Below are 16589 nucleotides of genomic sequence, written 5' to 3'. Positions count from 1 at the left end.
CGCCCAGCACCCATCGGTCGGTTGAGATCTTTTCCCACTCGTGGACCAGGTCAGCATGTTTTGCCTTCGAGAGGGTGGCCGCCACCAGCTCGATCCTGAAGGATGACTTAGTCTGGACCACCTGGGCCTTCAGGGGCAGGTCGGACACCTTTCCCTGCGCCTTGGTCTTCTCCGGCTTTTCCCGCAGCTTCCCTGGGTTAACCGATTTCCTCTTCGAGGAGGAGCTGGAGCGATGACGGGCGATGAAGGCAGATGGTGAAGATGAACGTGCGCTGCGTATCGTGGGACCCACTTGAGTGGAAACCCAGATGGAAACAGACTTGCGGTACTTGGCCTTGTCTTGGGCCCCCGCGGATCGAGCACCCTCAAAGGACTTAGAAGCCAGCTCTTCGGACCGGCCGGTCCTGGGTAAGGCATGCGCCTGCTTGCCGCACAGGGTAGAGGCCTTGGCTTTAAGCCATCCCGCCAACCTACTGTGACTGTCCTTGATGGTTCGCTTGGAGAACCCAAGGCAGATTTCACAATATGCTTCGCTGTGGTCCGGATGGAGACAGTAGAGGCACTGAGGGGTTTAGGGGTGGTGGGTAGCGGGAATGCTGGCAAGGGCGATCTATGTGATTATTGCAACATGCAGTTTTCGAATTTAATATTTTCGGATTCGAAACTTGCCACGCTGCAATAATCACTAGATCCCATAAGAGGTTCTGGCAAGAAAAGGATACTAGCCACTTGAAAACACATTGTAAGTCCTGGCATGGGAAGGATACCAGGCAATTGAAACACAAGTGGAGTCCTGGCAGGTGAGTATACCAGGCGATTTGCAAAGCTACAAGAAATGCTAAAGAAGGGCAGTGTTTGTTAGACAAATTAGAAACTTGTGTTAAAGAAAGTCGGTTACAGAACTTGTTGCCCAACAGGAGTATTGTTAATCAAGGAAAGACACAAACTAACTGTCAGTAAAGAGACATTGCCATCCCATTTAAGAATCCAGGGGAAGGAAACCACCTTCTGGATCAAAGTTCTTTTCACCTTGGAGAACATTTTTGCTGGCGCCATTTTAATTTTCATTCATTAACTCTTTTTGCCAATATCAGGTTGAAGACATTTCCTTTCTCACTTTGTTATTTTGTTTATACTGTGAGAGTCAGGATAGGACGTTTTGGAAACAAGGACAGCTTTTTAGTTTCTGACACCCTTACACAGACAGTTTGTGGTCTTTAGGTAGGGAAACTCCTCTTTAGAATAGGGCCAGCGAGGCATTTTCCAAACCCATTTTCCTTTAAATACAAGTCTTTAACCAAAAACATGACAACTTTGTGTCTGGTTTCGATACAGATTAGGCAGGGCTGGGAAACAGACTTGCAAGAGCCACTGTTGGACGCAGCCTGGAGTGGAACCATGAGGTATCATAAGTATCCAGAAATGCGAAAATAGTTGATCCAATTATATGTCACACACAGTTCATATTTAACTCCGAAGGAAATCGAAAAATTTAGTAAGGCAACAGAACAAACTTGTCCGAAATGTGGCCTGATCAATGCAGATCTGGTACATATGTTCTGGGCCTGCGAGGAAATACGCTGATTTTGGGATGAAGTGGCCCAGACCTTAACCAGGATTGGCCTATCGTCCGACTCGGTTTCCCCAGGGGCGTGCCTGCTGGGTATGTTTCAGAGACCAAAGCAGGCAAGACACGTCAGCAAATTGAGAGATCTAGCGTACATCTTGGCGAAGCATAGGATTGCAATGGGGTGGAAATCACACAGCGGCCCAGTCATACGTCTGTGGTTGAGGGACCTCCTGAAATGGTCACTGGCAGAAACAACGGTGTGGCAAGAGGCGTCCACGTCAGGGTCAGGAAAAGCAGGACAGGGACTTAACGGCCTGGAAACATATGATAAAGGAATTGATGCCCTCTGCACAGGAAGACACTCAGACTCAGACACCCGCACCAACACACAAAGGGGGGAATAGAGATATGGAGAGAAGTTCAAGCAAGCAGCTATATACCTTGGTAGACATTGCAAGTGTAATAGGCAGAGGGGAGGGAGGAAGGGTGTGGGGTGGTTGAACAGACAACAATGTGACGTATCATCAGAAGCTATTAATAAAGTCTGTATGTTATTTTGTTTGGAAACATTTATTAAAATTGTTTTAAAAAAGAAACGTTGTGCCTGGTTTTCATTTCTGACCTCTGTGAGACAGGCAAGGTATCATGAGAGAGACACAGACACAAAGATTCAAGTTTATGAAAACATTTATTTTGTAAAGAAAGGGGTTTGGAGACTGCTTACTAGCCCTACGTCTATAATGGGAGTATTCTCGACCATCAACTAAAATATAAGTCCAAAGTCAGTCAAGTTAGTCAAAACAAAAAAGTGTCTGTGTTAAACCTATGCTTGCCCTCACACTCTTTAATACAATAATGTGCATCGGATTGGACTAAATAAAAAGGGTGCTTCAAAGTAAAGGTCAGGATAGTAGTGGAGCTGGTCCAAAGCTCCCTTCCCCAGGTCTTGAGCCACTTGGGATTTAGCATGCGCCCCTTGGCTTTCAAAAGCACTGCATGAAGTTCCTTTTCCAAAGTTAAAACAGTTCTGGTCGCACAAGTTCAAAGTTAATTTAGGCAACAATTCCTCTGTGTCACCTCTCCTCAGGAAGTCTGCTACTTCTCATTAATTCACAAGACTTTTTTTTAGTTCACAACAGGTTGGTGTATTGGGTTATCAGAGCCTTTTGACAACACCCAGTACTCCTCAGGCCCAGACGGCCTAGCTGGCCCAAGAAAACGAACACCCATCACAGACTTCACGCTGGAGAACAGTGTTGCACTCAACCCCCTCCTGGCTCCTTGAAGATCCGGCTCCCTTGCCACGCTTTAGTTAGCCCTTTAACACCATAGGCTCCCAACATATCGGCCTCAGTTCACTCTCAGCAGGCCTCGGGTTCTCTGGGCATCCCAGTTCGCCTGTGCTCTCGTACTCAGACTCCTGTAGCTCAGGCCCCAGCTCACTCATTCTGTTTCTTTGGCTCACTCCTTTTATACACCTGTGGTATGCTAACAGTTCTCAGGTGTGCTTGTTCTGAATTCAGTGCCTGACCTTGCCTGTCCTTCTTAATTGGACATGGATAGAAATTAAAAAGTGACTCAGTTGGTTTTCGCTGTGTTCTAGCAGAGCGGGGAGTTTTGTCAAAGGGAAAAGTCTGCGGTCATGTATTAGCAGGGAATGTCGGTTAGGGGGCCATTGGAAAAAAGGGTGCACCATGTCTCGCCCTCAGGGAATCCCTCCCCAATCCCAAAGGACCCTCCACCCAGGTGATCCTCCCTCGCTCGTCCACCCCCTGCGTCGGGATTCAACAGTGGTGGCCCTTCTCTGGCCACTTGTAAAAAAAATTCCCCGGGAATGGGGGGGGGAGACCAAGTTTTCCACACCCCTTACAGTATCGACTCCAAAATTGCTGAGTAACGCCATGGCAGCCAAACAGGCTTGTCTTACCCGTGCTAAGGGACTTGCCTCATTAACTGTCACTGTGACAGTGACGTATTTATTTATTTTTTGACTGTTAGGTGTTTATACAGTAAGAAAATACTGTTTCAAAGCGCCCCCAGGGCAGGGAGGGAGCAAGGGTGGGAAATACAATAAAAAAAACACAGTATTTAAGAGCAGGGGGGAGGTAGAAAGAACAAACCTACTATGCCCTGTGAGTATTCAGAATGTGCAAGTGCAGCAAGGAAGAGGGAAAAGGGATTTAAGTGCTGGGGAGTCCGAGCTCATGGGTGAGCCACCAATGAAGTGCTAGGCATGTTGAGTGCTACACGGACTGGGGCCGCAGGAGTGTGAACCTCGTGTGCAGATGCAAGTGCTGTGGAGAGACAGGAGCTTGGCAGATTGCTGTGGGAGATCAGGGCCCCGAGGATGCATAAGGGCCCAGGACACCAATCGCAGGAACTGTGACAGCGTTGTATGCAAAGATAACTACTTTCTTTGCTTTTGAGAACATTGAGAACCTGCCAGAACCGCATAAATTGGGCTTATTAGTTAACCAAGACCAGGGAACTCCAAATGAAATTCCGCACGCAGACTTTTCAAGCCTGTGCTAAACGGAGAAGGAGTTTTTAACAAAAACAGAGTCCCTAGTAGAACCCAAGCGCTTTTCTCCAGATTTACTTGTTGGGAATTCTTGTGTTTTGTGCACCTACCTCTGGACTGCAGCAACCACAATCTGTTGGTGGCAACTGATGGTCTGCACTCCTTGGAATCACGCCCTGTGAAGGGAATGAAATATGCTGCAGGAAGCTGAAGCAACCACCAATTCCATGCATAAGGGCCACACCTTTCAGCCAAAGCCAGATCCACACCCTGAACAGGCTAGACAAGGACACATCACTTCCATAGCGAACCTGATCCAGGACGACTTGGTCAGCCTGATCCATATCCGTACAGCCATACCCCCCTCTTACTCAAGGTAGTGTCTGTGCTACACTTCATAGCCACAGGCACATACCAACACACTGAGTGAACTGCTTGGGATAGTGCAACCCTGTTTTTTGCATGTCCTGTTTCAGGTTGGAGACCACATCATCCTACCCAGGACTGCTGACCAGGTCAATGCCACTAAAATTGCCTTCACAGGGGGCGATTCCAAGGAGCGCAGACCAACAGTTGCCACCAACAGATTGTGGTTGCTGCAGTCCAGAGGTAGGTACACAAAACACAAGAATTCCCAACAAGTAAATCTGGAGAAAAGCGCTTGGGTTCTACTAGGGACTCTGTGTTTGTGCCCTTGCAGGCATGACTGGATCTCTCTTCTGCCTTTGACATGGTCAACCATGCCATCCTGCTCAACTGTCTCCGTGATAACCTGTGTATCACTGATCAGGCCCTGGCTTGGATGACCTCTCTCCTCTCCGATCGACACTCCCAGGTCCAACTAGGATCCTTGCTCTCCTCTATCTCTACCTGTGGTGTTCCCCAGGGGTCTAACCTCTCTCCCTGGCTGTTCAATTAATACCTGGCACTTCTTGGCCACCGCATTGCTGCTCTCTGCCCGAACTTTCAGTGCTGTGTGGATGACACTCATTTCAGGCTCCCTTCTGCCACGTCTTCTCCCTTTCTCATCTCTGACTGACTGTCCGCTATCCAGGAGTGGTGCGTCGCCAACGACATCTGCCTTAATGCCAGTAAGACGGAGATTCTCCTCATCGGCACACCTGCTCCCTCCTTTACTGTCGCTCTCTGGCCAGCCTCTCTTGGCCCTCTTTCTGCTCCCAGCTGTGAGGCTAAAAACCTCTGGGTCATCTTCGACTCCCCACTCTCCTTCTCTCCTGACATCTCTGACATCTCTAAGAAGTCACACTACCAGCTGCACCTCCTCAGAGGTATTCTTCCTTTCCTCTCCTTCCTCCAGAAGTTCACTGTCTCTAGAGCTCTGGTTCTCTCTAGGCTGCACTACTGCCTCTTTCTTAAACTGCCTGCTTTTACTCTGCGCCCTCTGCAACTCATCCATAACAGGACTGCAAGACTTGTCTTTGGCCTCAAGCCCAGGATCGTATCTCTCCAGGAGTGAAATCTCTGCAATGGCTCCCAGTGGCTGCGAGGATTAAGTTGAAAACCCTCTGCATTGTCCACAAGGCCTTCTGAGGCTTGGGGCCTCAATACCTTCAACTCTCTCTTCCTAAATATCTTCCTTGTCGAGCTCTTCGCTCATCCGCCTCGAACTCCCTCAGGGTCAGTCGCTTCTCCACGCAACGAGTTTGTGGTAAATCTCTTCCTTCGGCTGGGGCCTCCCTCTGGAACAGCCTCCCTGAAACTTGAGGAGAAAGATCTCCAGTTCCGGAAGGACCTCAAGACCTTCCTCTTTGATTCTTTTCTCCCCCTTTCCCCTGCTGAACTCCTGACTGAAACTGCGTTGGTCACCTGGCTACCCTCTGATCTTGGGCCCAGTTCCCCTCCCCCGCCAGTTGCTCACCTGCACTGCCTCCCAGGCAACAGCTGCACTTGGGTGGCTGTTTCTGTATCCCTAAAGTCCCCTACAAGCTCTTGACACTTGATGTCTGCACTTACCCCTGCACTTGCCACAAGATGGCTGCACTTTTACCTTTTTTTTTTAATTTAATTTATTTTTTACTATTGATCCTATGTATTGCACAGCCACCTCCTCCGCCGCACTTTTCCCTTTACCCCCTCCCCTGCACTTGCGCGATCTCAATGTCACCTGGCCTAGTAAGACCTTTGTCTTTGTCTTCCCTTTGTTTCCCCTCCCTTGCCTCATCGCGCCTTGAAACACTAGTGTATAGGCGCCTTGTAAATCCCATATTATATCATAGGTGTATTGGCCGGAACACATGTGGAGCTGGTGGCCAGGCATGCTGTGGAGGCAGTCTACCGGAACAGAAAACTATCACTCACTCAACATGCAGATGGTATGTGATGCCTGCCACCTCATCACCCACTGCTGTGCCAGATGTCCTGGTTCAACCCACGACTCCACGCTGCTGCGCAACTCCACGCTGCCTGGGTACATGGCACGTCACAGTGGACTGTGTAACTGGATGCTGGGTGAATGTAACTACAAGGGCATGTGCACTGTTGAATTATGGGCATGTATAACACCGATCAGCAGTGGCTGTGCGCAGTGTATGCATTATATTTGTTGTTCAAATATTCTGCGCTCAGGCAATTAGCAAAACACCCTGAAAGCGCACAGAGGGCAGACAGGGTGGGTAAAGGGGAAGGTAGACCATGAATTAGAGCCAGGGTCAATAATTGCTACAATAGTACAAGTAATGATAAAAAAGGTAAGGGGAGACAAACTTACTATTGCTAGTGAGTGCATTGAACGTGCAAGTGTAGAGGGGGAAATCAAGGTGCAACACAGTAATAGCATGCGTGAGTGCAGGGGCTTGACAAGTGTGTCTCAATTGAAGAAAATGATCCAGTGCATGCGTAACAACATCCATTCCGTACACCAATACGAAAATCACTACATGTACCAGAATGCACCCAACCAAAGTGACAAAAAGAAGCACAAACACAGTCAAGAAAACCCACACCACCTGATGCAAAGACAGAGAATAGATATGCTCCCACCCACATATCACCATTGGCCTGCACGCCAATTACCCAGGTCCCCTGCCTGTTAGAAGTGCACAATCACATATGCTTTGGATTGGAATTTAAAATGATTTGCAGTACATATCCATGATTTAGTGCCACAGACATGATAGTATTTTTGCATTGTAACACAATAATAACACATACATCAGTTCCCTTTGTGTGAGTTGTACTGAAAGGGTCAGAGGTCATGTTGGCTGCTGCAAAATGGGCCAATTCATGGTCTCCTGTCATGTGAGCCTAGGATGGAAATAGAGTTCAGCTTGGAGTCCTAGAACAACGATAGTGAGAGCCTGCACTCCCATATATTCCCACAGACAAGGATACTTTGCAAGGCCAATTTGTAAAACAATCTTCATGGCAGAAGCCATGGTTGATGAGAGATGCTGGGCTAATTGGGTGGGGAGGTAATGTCCAGTCCACCTCCTGGCACCTGGGTTTGAGTTTACGTGCTTGTAAGTGAACCGAATGTTCCAGACATGGCACGAGCGTGCGAACCAATTGTAGAGGGCCATATAGTGAAGGGCCTTATAGTTTGAAGACCAATGATAAACTGTGTACTCTACAAGTTTTAAGAGGTAGGCATAAGTTTTCCACCTGACAGTGGGCAGCAAATCCCAATCCTAGTCCCTATGCAATGTATACTTAATTGTTCCCCTTAAGCCTATCACAGCCTTTGATAGGTTTCCTATTATTTGCCTTGCAGTATGACATCACGTCTGACGTGTTCTTTGCATATAAGGATGTTTTTATGAGAAAATCGTCAAGAGCCTGAGCGAACGTCCGTTGATGTTCGTTGTAACCTCCCTGTTTTGGATAATTGTTAATAAAACAGTACCTTTGCCATCTTCCCGAGTTGGTTCCATTATTTGGACTCAGAATTATTCTGCAACCCCATCCATTGCATGCACGTTACTAAAGAGCCATATGCTCACGTGGTAGCGGTGCGGATGATTGAAAAAGATCCAAACAAGTTTGTCTCCAGAGTTTCGGACGATCGGGCATCGTCCGCCATTAGCCGGAAGATCACAGGGTTTCCTGTGGGGAGCGGCGGATAGAATTAAATTTGAAATAGGTGTGTTTGGGCCATGATATCTTGCACCCCCACTATCAAAAGGTATCTGGGCGTCCAGGGAGGGGTTAGATTGTGCATCTACATTGATTGGGACCAGATTAATCATAAAACAGGATGAGCACATGCGCTAGTGTGAGTTTACCCCAGGGAGGTAGGGGATGCGAACTACCATAGGTGTGTTCAGGCCATGACATCTTGCACCCCCCACAATCAAAAGGCATGGGGGTCTCCAGGAAGGGGTTAGATGGTGCATCTACATTGACTGGGACCAGAGTAAACATAAAACAGGATGACCACTTGCACTAGTGTGAATAGCCCCAAGAGAAATAGGGGATGCAAATTACCATAGGTCCATTCAGGCCCTGATATCTTGCACCCCCCACAATCAAAAGGCATGGGGGTCTCCAGGGAGGGGTTAGATGGTGCATCTACATTGATTGGGACCAGAGTAAACATAAAACAGGATGACCACTTGCACTAGTGTGAATAGCCCCAAGAGAAATAGGGGATGCAAATTACCATAGGTCCATTCAGGCCGTGATATCTTGCACCCCCTATAATCAAAAGGCATGGGGGTCTCCAGGGAGGGGTTAGATGGTGCATCTACATTGATTGGGACCAGATTAAACATAAAACAGGATGACCACATGCGCTAGTGTGAGTTTACCCCAGGGAGGTAGGGGATGCGAACTACCATAGGTGTGTTCAGGCCATGACATCTTGCACCCCCCACAATCAAAAGGCATGGGGGTCTCCAGGAAGGGGTTAGATGGTGCATCTACATTGACTGGGACCAGAGTAAACATAAAACAGGATGACCACTTGCACTAGTGTGAATAGCCCCAAGAGAAATAGGGGATGCAAATTACCATAGGTCCATTCAGGCCGTGATATCTTGCACCCCCCCCCACAATCAAAAGGCATGGGGGTCTCCAGGGAGGGGTTAGATGGTGCATCTACATTGATTGGGACCAGATTAAACATAAAACAGGATGACCACATGCGCTAGTGTGAGTTTACCCCAGGGAGGTAGGGGATGCGAAGTACCATAGGTGCATTCAGGCCATGTTATCTTGCACCCCCCAAAATCAAAAGGCATGGGGGTCTCCAGGAAGGGGTTAGATGGTGCATATACATTGATTGGGACCAGAGTAAACATAAAACAGGATGACCACTTGCACTAGTGTGAATAGCCCCAAGAGAAATAGGGGATGCAAATCACCATAGGTCCATTCAGGCCGTGATATCTTGCACCCCCTATAATCAAAAGGCATGGGGGTCTCCAGGGAGGGGTTAGATGGTGCATCTACATTGATTGGGACCAGATTAAACATAAAACAGGATGACCACATGCGCTAGTGTGAGTTTACCCCAGGGAGGTAGGGGATGCGAACTACCATAGGTGTGTTCAGGCCATGACATCTTGCACCCCCCACAATCAAAAGGCATGGGGGTCTCCAGGAAGGGGTTAGATGGTGCATCTACATTGACTGGGACCAGAGTAAACATAAAACAGGATGACCACATGCACTAGTGTGAATAGCCCCAAGAGAAATAGGGGATGCAAATTACCTTAGGTCCATTCAGGCCATGATATCTTGCACCCCCCCCACAATCAAAAGGCATGGGGGTCTCCAGGGAGGGGTTAGATGATGCATCTACATTGATTGGGACCAGATTAAACATAAAACAGGATGACCACATGCGCTAGTGTGAGTTAACCCCAGGGAGGTAGGGGATGCGAACTACCATAGGTGTGTTCAGGCCATGACATCTTGCACCCCCCACAGTGAAAAGGTATGGCGGTATTCCAGGAGGGGCTAGGGGGACGCCTCTATATTGGTTAGGACCAGAGTAAACATAAAACAGGATGCCCGCTTGCACTTGTGTGAATTACCCCAAGAGAAATAGGGGATGCAAATTACCATAGGTGCATTCAGGCCATGATATCTTGCACCCCCCACAATCAAAAGGTATGGGGGTCTCCAGGGAGGGGTTAGATGGTGCATCTACATTGATTGGGACCAGATTAAACATAAAACAGGGTGACCACATGCGCTAGTGTGAATAGCCGCAAGAGAAATAGGGGATGCAAATTACCATAGGTGCATTCAGGCCATGATATCTTGCACCCCCCTCAATCAATAGGCATGGTGGTCTCCAGGGAGGGGTTAGATGGTGCATCTACATTGGTTGGGACCAGATTAAACATAAAACAGGATGACCACTTGCGTCAGTGTGAGTTAACCCCAGGGAGGTAGGGGATGCAAATTACCATAGGTGCATTCAGGCCTTGTTATCTTGCACCCCCCGCAATCAAAAGGCATGGGGGTCTCCGGGAAGGGGTTAGATGGTGCATCTACATTGATTGGGACCAGAGTAAACATAAAGTAGGATGACCACTTGCACTAGTGTGAATAGCCCCAAGAGAAATAGGGGATGCAAATCACCATAGGTAAATTCAGGCCGTGATATCTGGCACCCCCCACAATCAATAGGCATGGGGGGTCTCCAGGGAGGGGTTAGATGGTGCATCTACATTGATTGGGACCAGATTAAACATAAAACAGGATGACCACATGCGCTAGTGTGAGTTTACCCCAGGGAGGTAGGGGATGCGAACTACCATAGGTGTGTTCAGGCCATGACACCTTGCACCCCCCACAATCAAAAGCTATGGGGGTGTCCAGGGAGGGGCTAGGGGGATGCCTCTATATTGGTTAGGACCAGAGTAAACATAAAACAGGACGACCGCTTGCGCTTGTGTGAATTACCCCAAGAGAAATAGGGGATGCAAATTACCATAGGTAAATTCAGGCCGTGATATCTGGCACCCCCCACAATCAATAGGCATGGGGGTCTCCAGGGAGGGGTTAGATGGTGCCTCTACATTGATTGGGACCAGATTAAACATACAGCCGGATGACCACGTGCGCTAGTGTGAGTTAACCCCAGGGGGGTAGGGGATGCGAACTACCATAGGTGCATTCAGGCCATGATATCTTGCACCCCCCACAGTGAAAAGGTATGGCGGTGTTCCAGGACGGGCTAGGGGGACGCCTCTACATTGGTTAGGATCACAGTAAACATAAACCAGGATGGCCACTTGCGCTAGTGTCAATAGCCCCAAGAGAAATAGGGGATGCAAATTACCATAGGTGTGTTCAGGACATGATATCTTGCGCCCCCCACAATCAAAAGGTATGGGGGTGTTCCGGGAGGAGGTAGATGGTGCCTCTACATTTGTTGGGACCAGATCAAACATAAAACAGGATGACCACTTGCGCTAGTGTGAATAGCCCCAAGAGAAATAGGGGATGCAAATTACCATAGGTGTGTTCAGGCCATGATATCTTGCACCCCCACAATCAAAGGGTATGGAGGTATCCAGGGAAGGGCTAGGTGGTGCCTCTACATCATTTGGGACCAGAGTAAACATAAAACAGGATGTGTGTTACAGGTTTTGTGAATTACCATAGTTGCGTTCAGGCCATGATATCATGCACCCCAACAATGAAAAGGTATGGGGGTGTCAAGGGAGGAGGTAGGTGGTGCCCATACATTGGTAGGGACCAGATTAAACGTTAAACAGGATGACGACTTGTGTCATTGTGAGTTAACCCCAGGGAGACAGGGGATGCGAATTACCATAATACATGTAGGGGTGCTGATGGTGTCTCTCCCAGCATATATATGAGGTGAAAATGGGGTTGAAATAAAAAAGTCAACATTTTGGGGGTCATAGTAATTGGGGCACAGTAATCACATAGATCCGTCTTGGAAGCAGACACAGAATTGATAGTTGTAGCTGTAAATGGAAGGGCATCTTTCGGTTGGAAATGCCCCATTGTAGTGTGTGATGGCTGAATGCATGCTGAAGAACAGCACTGCTGAGGAAAAAAGGAAAGGAATTACAAAGACTCTCACTAGTCTGCATTTCATCCCCATACAAACAGCCCAAACTTTAGGTAGGGGGCTTGAGCCTCATTAACCCAGTGGTGTTGTATCCATGACATAGCGCAGCCCATACCAGTCACTTGCAGCAGTGTGTAATAGTGTGCAGTTTACCAAGCCGCGGGTGAACAGGGAGCTTAACACCAATTACGTAAAATACTGTTGACTTCCCTTCCCAATAACACATGCTGAAGGGAGACCCTACCGTGCACCCCCCTGCATTATGACAGAGTTGTGTGACTGAGCCCAACCTGCCCCTTTATCCTTAAGAGAGGCTCCGGCAGTGATTCCTCGTGCTTTGATGTTGGAATCAAATATAGAAAGGTTAATTATGCCATAAAAAATTAAAAAATGTTTAAGCGCCCCATCTACTGTAACAGTACAAACTTTCTTATTATTATACCATTTAAAATAATACGTGCGCCTGTCACAGTACAGCCTTTCTTATTTTGCCTGTAGTGTGATGTTGGAATAAAATATAGAAAGGTTAATTATGCCATAAAACATGTTTAAGCGCACCATCTACTGTAACAGTATAACCTTTCTTATAATTATACCATTTAAAATAATAACATGTGCGCCCTATGTGCTGTCACAGTACAACCTTTCTTATTTTGACTGTAGTGTGATGTTGGAATAAAATATAGAAAGGTTAATACAACTGAACGAATGCTAGGCTCCCAGACTTTCCACAGTATTAAAAAAAAAAAAAAAAAACATGGGAAGCCGTATATTATACCATACTGTATGATATTCGGCTTCCCATGACAGAGTGAAGGCCCTGCAACAACGCCCACCTGGTAGCTCTGGCCAATCCCTCAATAGAGATGTTGGAGGGCGGGCTGTAGGCGGGCTATGACATTAGCTTTTCTTTTCGTGCTGCATGTATGGCTGGAGCCATCAAGTGGGCGTGACTCCGAAGATTGCCGAACACTGCCTCCCACAATCTACCATGGGAGGCAGGATAGCATACAACACCTGTTGTAATCTACCATGGGAGGCAGGATAGCATACAACACCGGGCATCCCTGCTGTCCCTCATTTTATTTTCTTTCTTTTAAAAAAAGAGGAAGGAGATAGGGCAAGGAGGGAGAAAGGAGGAGGAGCGGCATCCATCGCTGGGAGACCAGAGTCCTGCCGGCAGATCCTCCGTGGCCACGGGCCTTTGTGAGGAGAGTGCTTGTGCGGCCAGGCGAGGGTCGGCCTGCAGTCCCTGTGGGCCCTGAAGCCCTGGCAGCGTTAACTGCCCAGAAAAGAAGGGAGAACCGGGCAGCAGCTGCCGCATGTGGACACCAGAGGGAATGCAGCATCCACTGCAAGAGCGAGAAAGGAGCTGCGCCCCACCCCCAGCATAAGCTGAAGCCCGCCGGGGAAAAGGGAAGGTGAGTGCCCGCCCGCTGCCGCCCTCCAGAGAGATTCCCAGCAGTGTGCTCCGGGCACCAGAGCGTGTGTGGGAGAAAGTAGTATCCCGGGCTGGGGAGCAGTGACTACCTTGAAGTGCTCCGGTGTCGGAGCAAAGATTCAAAGAGGTAGCGCAGTGTTCTCAGGCCTCTGCAGTGAAAATTAAAGTGCTCCATGTCGTACAATGAAAACAGGAAGGCATAGCCCTGCAGTGTTCCCTAGCCTCGGCGGTGAGAAGCTCCCATCAGTGGAGCAAGGGGTGACATATCCCAGGGCTCCACAGCAGTATGCACCACGTCGGAGCAGGAGGAGATAGCCCCCTACAGATCCCTGGGCCAATGTGGTGGTGAAAATAGAAAGAGCTCTGTGTCGGAGCAATGGAGAAATGTAGAGTGCCCTCACAGATCCCGGGCTGCTGGCGGTGAAAGAAAGAATTGCTCCAGGATGGCGCAATGGCCCCCTGCAGACCCCAGGCCATGAGGTGGCAAATATTGTGGATGACGCGGCATTGTAGCTGAAAGGGGGAAATCCCGGGCCTTTGGCGGTGAAATGTATAGTGCTCCTGTCATCAGAGCAAACAAAGCATACCAGCTGTGTTTAAATGGGGAAAAAGATTAGATTGACACATGTCAGGCCTGGCTACATACCCGCAAAGAAGAATCACTGGTACGTGAGGGTTGGAGCTGAATAAAGAAGTGGCCCTAACACCCTGCTACTGGTGTACGCCCTCTGCTACGGGCAGCGCTGTGCCCACAGTAATACCACTAGTATCACCCTACCACTGGTGTGCACCCTATGCTGCTGGCAGCTTCCTGCCTACACTCCTGTCTGGGGGAGAGGACTAAACAGCAAGTGGCCTCAATGTCCTGCTCTGGTGTTGCCCTGCCTGCCCTACAGGTGGCCCTGGCACCTTGCCACTAGTGTCACCATGCCTGCACAGCAAGTGGCCCCAACACCCTGCCACCAGAGACTCCCTGTCCCCAGTGACACCCTGCGACAGTGGTTGTGGGAAAAGGAAAAAGAGAGCAGCACTCCCGTTTGGGGGAGAAGAGGTGGCCCAGACACCTTGCCAACCTATGTCCAGCCAACCAATGTCATGCAGCCCTGACACCCACCACCAAGAAGTAGTGCAATGGGCAAGTGAGGGTTGCAGCTCTACATGAGTGCTTGTGCGCCCTCCTGTGCCACTGCAGTAGCGTGACACTCCTGCCTGGGGAGCATGGCTAATAAAAGGGGGTGACTATGTCATGTCCCAACCTAATAAAAGGAGCAACTTCAGGGCCGTGCCTCAGAATGGCTGCAGACTCCAACCATAGAACATCTGTTGTCTCTGTCTCTCATTCTGGGCCTGTAGGCCCACGCCGTGTGATCATGGCCCTGCAGGTCCCTGCTGGCCTGGGCCTCCCAGACCAGCCTGGTGCCCTGGGTCCAGCCCAGGCACCCACCATCCAGGATTCTGCCGGCATCCAAGGTGCTACGGCACCCAGGATGTGTCCCCACAGCCTCATAGGGCCCTGCAACAGCTATAAATCCGGGTGACCCTGGCACACCAACATGGTGCTGGGCCCCCCAGTAGCAGTGAGGCCACCCGCGTGACTGCCGCCGGCCCCACAATAGTGGTCAAAACCCGAAGTTATTTCAGTTTTGATTGATTAACTAAACCATTTCTGGTTTTAAGTGTAATTGAGCATGGGATGTACAGGCTGCATATGGATAGGGAATCAGTGCCTCCTTGGCACCACTTTCACACCTTCAGAGCGAGTACATTTTCTTGTATTGCATTAGAACTTTCTACACATTTTGACAATCATTGCAAAGATGGCAGCCAGGTAGGTTGTGCTGGAAGGGTGCTCCTGTGATCGGGTAGGAACTACTATATCTATACGATAGCTATATATGTCATCCGACATTCTATGCATTTTCTAGCAGTGAAGTCGGGGAGGATTTTTTGTCAAATCCTTTTGTTCTATCTCAACAACTACAGTTTCTTTATTTGATCCATCTTGTTTGCTTTTGTTGTATGTGGCCTAGGGTGTTTGGTTCTATCCACAATGCTTGCTTTCCCCTCTACCCGACGGCGGTCGTGGCGTTTCTGGGATTATTGTCTTGGTCTATTCACAGAAACTTTGCTGTCTATCCGCATTGGAGTAATACCAGATTGCTGTGTTCCTGGCTTCATTATTGTATCATGTACAGTATATATTTTATAAGGGGTGAAGTTTGGCGGCAGGAGGACATTATATGCACTTTAAATACAGGGCTAGTGACTGCATGGCAGCCAAGGCTGTGCCACAGATGACTGTATTTATTTTACTGTCGACTTGGGGAAGGAGTGTATACGAAAATGCACCCAAGTGTTTGCCAGTTCGTTTTCGTCTTTTTTCTTTTTAAACAATTTTTATTAGTTCCAACTTAAGAGAACAAAAAACCATACAATATAACAACAAGTATGCCTTTCCGCCTTCAGTACAGTTTCATGTTGTTTTCTCCCATCCCCAACCGCTATCCCCCGCCCCTATCGAGCCTACCTCACATCACGCCTTTCCATAACCTTTTCCACTGGTGCTTCTCCCGCTTCTCCCTCTGAAGAGCTATCTTCCTCTGGGCTTGTCTGGTCATGCCCCGATAGTGTAGCAACTATTTGCCTCCAGGATACCAACGTGTCCCCTTCTTCCTCCCCCCTCTGTTCACCGCTTCATTCCACACTACAGTTTCGCCGTCTGCCCATTTTTGCCGATCCTGCCACCAAACTTCAACTTTCGGTCTTTTGTTACCTTTACAGCTCATAGCTATTCTGCGCTTCGCTAATATATAAGCCAGATCCTTGAGTTTACTCAGGTGTTTCAGTTTGCGCTGCCTGGGGAACCCCACCAACATGCACGCCCACAGGGAGGCGACATCCAGATTTATCTCTCTCTCCGCCATACGGTGGGCTACCACCCGCCAAAATCTCTGTATTTCAGGGCATGCCCAGAACATATGTATCATACCTGCGTTCATCTCCCCACATTTTGGGCATGTTTGTGTGCCCGCATTTTTATACT

The 16589-nt window shown here is 48.7% G+C and overlaps 1 long non-coding RNA gene across 1 annotated transcript in view; it reads left to right on the top strand.

Annotated features, from left to right (window-relative positions):
- Positions 1 to 12740: 12740 nt before the first annotated feature.
- LOC138526259 (uncharacterized) overlaps positions 12741 to 16589 on the top strand; it is a 43911-nt gene continuing 40062 nt past the window's right edge. Inside the window, exon 1 of the long non-coding RNA XR_011283530.1 lies at positions 12741 to 13526. This is a non-coding gene — a long non-coding RNA (uncharacterized lncRNA). The remainder of the gene's footprint in view (positions 13527 to 16589) is intronic.

The sequence above is a fragment of the Ambystoma mexicanum genome, chromosome 7p (assembly GCF_040938575.1).
Source record: "Ambystoma mexicanum isolate Mex_15411 chromosome 7p, UKY_AmexF1_1, whole genome shotgun sequence".
In the NCBI taxonomy this organism is placed as follows: domain Eukaryota; kingdom Metazoa; phylum Chordata; class Amphibia; order Caudata; family Ambystomatidae; genus Ambystoma; species Ambystoma mexicanum.
This window is presented reverse-complemented; position numbering and strand designations above follow the sequence as displayed.